This window comes from Coccinella septempunctata, chromosome 3 (assembly GCF_907165205.1).
Source record: "Coccinella septempunctata chromosome 3, icCocSept1.1, whole genome shotgun sequence".
Taxonomy (NCBI): Eukaryota; Metazoa; Arthropoda; class Insecta; order Coleoptera; family Coccinellidae; genus Coccinella; species Coccinella septempunctata.
In genome coordinates, this window is record NC_058191.1 from 17,448,616 (window position 1) to 17,454,802 (window position 6,187).

A 6,187-nucleotide genomic window follows, 5' to 3' on the forward strand; every position below is an offset into this window, starting at 1 on the left:
TGAATTGTTCGATCAAGGAGAATCAACTTTCGGAATAATAACTTCTTTTTTTCATAAAGAACTATTCATGCCCCTCAAAAATAATGAATTACATTCGATAGATCATCTATCCAGGAATACTATCCAAAAAACAGTTTGAAAAAATTCCTTCATTTGGAGTCTTGCCTGCAAAACGAGTGGCGTAGGGTGTAATTCTCTTGAATTTTCGAAAATCTCCAATATCTCGAAAACCAAACCCCTTTTACCGAACGTAAAATATATTTTTCTGAACCGCCATAGAGTCCTCTACCCCCAGGCTCAATATTATCCATTCATTACGCCACACCCTGTATATGGATACCTTGACAAGAGCGACTTCGGCAAGTCTGGGAAGAATTGTTTCGGTCCGTCAAAAATGACATATCAGCCTATTTTCCATATCGCATTCGTCCGAAATACGATGCAATGATGAACCCAATAATTGGTACAAATAAAAAACTTTGAAATCCTCGAGATTGCGCAGGAAACTTTCAATTTCAAGTCCTTAGCAATAATTTACCAACCATTCGCCCGTAAAATTTCCGTCAACTTGGCTAATATCGGTCCCACTATTTGAAGAAATCCAAAGTGTTATTTTTTTTTTTTTTTTTGGTGTAGCAGGGGGAAAATCTGCAAGACAGACGAACCACCCTCATCTCTTGAGGGGGAACAGTGTGGGGTTTCTCACTCTCCTGAGCTCGAGACCCACTAAAAACCCTACTGCTTCTTGAATTTTGGTTCCGGGCATTTGCCTATAAACCGTTCATCTCTTGGTCGGTTTTCTTCTCGTACTCTATCGTGCTGGGATTTATGTGTTTATCCTCTATTGGATTGAGGCAGTTGAGGCATAGCAACGGCTTTGATTATCTTCAATTTTGTCTCTTTCGACATGTGGCTTCTTCTTCCTATCAGAGGATAGAGTCTATTCATCGCTGCTTTCGTTTTGTCGATTGCTTGTTTGATATGACTTTTCCAAGTAAGTCCTTTGTCAAGTGTTATTCCTAAATATTTGGCTTCATTTTTCCAGTCGATTTCTTCGCCGTCAACATCCAGTTTCGTTGTGGGTCGCAGTCTTCTCTTCTGTAGTAATATTGCTTGGCTCTTTTGTCCATTGAGCTTGATTTTCCACTTTATGCACCAGTCACTTGTTTCGTCAATCGACTCTTCTAGAACTCGTTCTATTATTTCAGGATTTCGGTGTCGAGTTGCTATGCCTGTGTCGTCAGCATATAACGTTAGCATGGTTCTTGGATTTTTCGGAATATCGTGGATGTATATGTTGTACAGAAGTGGCCCAAGTACTGATCCTTGGGGTACTCCAGCCTCTATATCTCTTGTTGAGGAGCATTCTCCTCCCACTTTCACGTAAAATCTTCTATTTTTGAGATAATTCCGTATCAACTTGCATATTTTGATCGAATATCCAGCACATCTCATCTTATATATTAATCCTTCATGCCATACTCTGTCGAATGCTCTGGCGACGTCTAGTAAAACAAGACCTGTAGCTTGTTTATTTTGGAATCCCTCTGTTATGTACTCTGTGAGCCTTAATAATTGTTGTTCTGTTGAATGCTCTCTTCTGAATCCGAACTGTTCTGGTGGAATTAGTTTCAGATTTTCGGTTTCCTCATTTAGCCTCGTGGCGATAATTCTTTCTACTACTTTTCCTAAAGCCGACAGTAGACTTATCGGTCTGTAGTTTTGTGGAAACTTCTTCTCTTTGAATGGTTTATTGAATACTATGACTTCTGCTGTTTTCAATTTTTCTGGGAAGTGTTCTGTCCTCATAATTCCATTCGCGATATTAGTTAGAGCGGCTATACCTTTTCTAGGTAATTTCTTTAACACAACATTCGTTATTTTATCGCTTCCGGGAGCTTTCCTCTTGTTCAAACTTCTAATTATTTCCCTGATTTCATTTGGCGATGTTGGCTTGTCTATTTCAGCAGTCGCTGGTAATTCATCTATTTCTTCATCATTTTCTTCAACTAGTTCTTCCAAATCCTCATTATCGTCGTCTATCCTATAATTTATTCTCGATTCTCGTTCGATCGAGTCCGCCAATGCATCTGCCTTATCAGTATTGGTATAAGCCATTCCCCTTTCTCCGTGTAGGGGTGGAATTTTAGTCTTTTCTCCTCGTAGGCTTTTTTGCATTCTCCATGCAGAATGATCGATTGTATTCAGTTCTTGAACCCTTTTGTTCCATCTGCTTGTTCTTAGATCTTTCAGGGCATTTTTCAGAACTTGGCTATGTCGGTTGAGGTTCCTTCTTTTTAGATCATTTTTGTTCATCCTATATATTCTTCTGAGTCTTCGATTTTCTTGTATAAGATCTTTTACTTCTTTAGGCGTATCGCCATGCGGTTGACTTGGAGCTGGTCTCTTCACTCTTCTCGTGCTTTTTTCGTAAGCTTTCAATATAATCTCTTCCAGTTTATCAACCGCACATTCCAGATCGTCTGGAGTGTTTATTGTTGGAATTTCTGTTATTTCCGATTGTATTAAATGGCTGTATTTAGTCCAATTGGTATATTCTCTCATTTCCAGCAGTTTTTCTCTTGGTTCTTCTCCAATTGTCAATTCCACGGGATTGTGGTTTGAGGTTCCATCTTCCAAAGTTTCAATCGAGTATTCTTGAGTTATATTTTTCAATATCGCGATATCTATTACATCTGGTATTCCTCTTCCAAAAGCAAGATATGTCGGTAGCTCTGGTCCAATAACTATGGCATTTTGTTTTTCGGCGAAATCCTTGAGTTTTTTGCCATTTCTATTCTCTGTTATGCTATTCCATAATGGGGATTTACAGTTGAAATCTCCGATGGAGATTTTCGGGTTTGATCCTTCCAACATGTTGTTTATCTCTTCTTCCAATAGATTGTTTTGTGGTGGCTTATACGCCGAGGTTATTTCGACTCTTTGCCGATTTAATTCGGCAACAATCGTCACTTTTTCTGTTTTTCCTTGTGTTTCGTCGGATCTACTTTTAAAGTAGTGTTTCAGATCTGTTCTCACCAATATTGCTACTCCTCCTCCGGTGTTTGTAATTCTGTCACATCTATATGTTTCATAATTCATGAAATTCAGTCTTCTGTTCCGGTTTATTCTTGTTTCCTGTAGGGCTATAATATCAGGTTGTCTTTCTGATATTATTTGTTCTATCTCGGCTTTCCGAGTGTTGATCCCGTTTATGTTCCACGAGATTATCTTGAGGGATTTCTTCCTAATATCCGTAAGGTCCATTAATTCAGTTTACTGAATAATGTTTGGAGTTTTTTCTCCATTTCCTTCTCAATTTTCAACATTATCTTGTTGAAAATTTTTTCCATGAAGATATCTAAATCATCGGCTGATTCAGATATCTTTTTCTTCTCCTGTTGACTGTTCACAGCTTGTTTCATTGTAAGCTTTTTCTGTCCTTCTTTTTTCTGGACGGGTTTTGGAGTCTCCCTCTTCTTTTCCTGCTCTGTAGGTTGGATCTTCGCTACTTCCTGAATTTTTTGTTCAGAAGTTGTTGTTTTTGTTACCTTCTTTTTCTGTTCAACTGATTTTCGGGAATTTTTCTTTCTGGTCACCAACTTGAACTCGCTACATCCTTTGTAGCTAGCTGGATGGCCCTCTTCTCCACATAAGACGCATGTGGCATTTCTCTCTTCACCTTTTCTGGTGAGTGTGCAGTCATTGCTGCTGTGGCTTCCTGAGCACTTCACGCATCTCCACGGGAAGGAGCATTTGTTTTGTGCATGCCCGTACCTTTGGCACCTAAAGCACTGGCTTGGACTTTCAGGCCTCTTTTTATGCTCAACCACAATACAGAGGTTGTAGAGTCGCTTCACTTCGAATATTTCCTTTTTCTGGGTTTTAACCAGGTAGAGAGGTATTTGTTTCTTTGTCTTGTTCGATGTCATTCTGGACACCTCAGCGTCTGTTATTCCCTGGAATATCAGGTCGTCCTTAATCAACGCAAGATCAGCGTCGATTGGTTAATGCCTAATAACGGCATATATCTTCTTCTCCTCCTCCATTTGGTAGGTAAAAAATTCTTTACCATGCTGCTCGAAGAATGTAGTGATTTTTCTAAAATCATCTACGGTTGACGCGATGATTTTTATACCGTCTTTAACTGTAGTTGCACGGTTGTAATTTATCCTTTTTGTGTAGAGAGCGGGTCATTTCCTCCCTCAAGAGGCGCATCTCACCGACCAACTGTGACACAGTTTCAGTCAGTTTGACTATTTGAGCTTTCAACTGCCCATTTTCCTCTCTGAGCTTTACAAGCTCGTCGTGTTCGCCTTCGCTGAACTCTTCAGCATCGGTCGCTTCCATGTAGGAGCCCTCATTATCTGAGGTTTCCGACATGGTTTTATAATCAAAAATCTCAAAATATCAAATAATTTGAAAATAATAAAATATTCAGGAATCTTCACTAAAATAGTCTAATATAAAACTATGGTATAAAGCCGAATGTTTTATACGCTATGATAAAAATCAGAAAAGAGATACGAAAAATAAGCTCACCTGATGTTTTCTGCAGTACCAACGAGAAAATAAAAAAAATTCTCTGGACACTTAGGATGAACACCAACTTTGAAAACTTTAACGAATTAAAATTCCGATAACAAATATAGAACCTACACAACTTCACAGACGGAATCAAATATTCCGTAGCTTGGTTAGTGGGCAATTTCACCTCCGCTTTCTCTTTTACGGCACTGTGACACTTCGACTTTCTCGTCCGCTTTCTCTTTTATAGCACTAGGAGCACTGGAGCACGTCTTCTCCTGTCAAGCGAATGACTCGGAATGACCAAAGTGTTAAGGTCAAACAATGTCATTTTCAGCCTCCGAGTCTCAAGTGCGACAGGCAACCACGCCCGCCACTGGTGTATGTACACAGTTTTCGAATTGAGATGCACATGTTGAATTTCAGTTCGAAAGGACCGTGGGGACCTGTGGACTTCAGTTCTACCTGGGGTTAGGCCCCCACAGTTGCTGGCGGTGTGGCAATGAAGGCCACCACAGGGAGGACTGCCGAGGGGAAAGGACGAAGTTCTGTTCCAGGTGCGGCCGTGTGGGGGTCCTTTCCAGGGTGTGTTGCGTTAGAGATAGGGGATCAATGACCGCCAGAACTGCCTCAGGACCGACCGCAACTCCAGGGAGCAGGACAGAGGCCACACTGCCGGACCTCCGACTGAGGCCCGCCGTACCGCCAACACCGTCAGAACCGTCGCCGCCCACATCGTTGCCGCCCCTACCGAAGTAGAAGGTGAAAATGGATTAGAATTACCGAAAAAAAAAATTACCGATTATTAAAATGATACCATTCCGAAAAATATCTTTTATTGCACCAACCGAAATGGTGGATGCGCTAACCGGAGTAGTAGTCGATTCGTCAAAATATCATTTCAATTCCTAAGGAACTATTGGATCAATTCGAACCAAATCTTGAAACTGCACATAGTTTTCGCATGCATCTCAATATGCAACTCAATTCGAAAACTATGTACAGTTTCAAAATTTGGCTCGAATTGATCCAACAGTTTATGGGAAATTGATATCACACTCTGCCGAATTGACCTCTGAAATCTCAATTCCTACCGATATTAAAATGATACCGTTCCGAAAAATATCTTTTATTGCACCAACCGAAATGGTGGATGCGCTAACCGGAGTAGTAGTTGATTCGTCAAAATATCATTTCAATTCCTAAGGAACTATTGGATCAATTCGAACCAAATCTTGAAACTGCACATAGTTTTCGCATGCATCTCAATATGCACCTCAATTCGAAAACTATGTATAGTTTCAAAATTTGGCTCGAATTGATCCAACAGTTTATGGGAAATTGATATCACACTTTGCCGAATTGACCTCTGAAATCTCAATTCCTATCAGAACTATCGATATGAAATTCAACATTATATATATACATATTATCGAGCGAGATGTCGAGCGAGAAGGTTGTTGGAGAGACGATCTGCGGTTGTTGCCGTAGAGGTGTTGTAAAAGCGGTTAAGTGCCAAGTATGTGCGAGGGTATTTCACCCGAGTTGCACTACAAAACTTAAACAAGTGAAAATGGTGAGCGATTCGGTCATTGTTTGCTGTGCCGACAATAACAAACTCGGTGAAGTCGCAAATGACGAAGTTCCGAATGAGAACTCT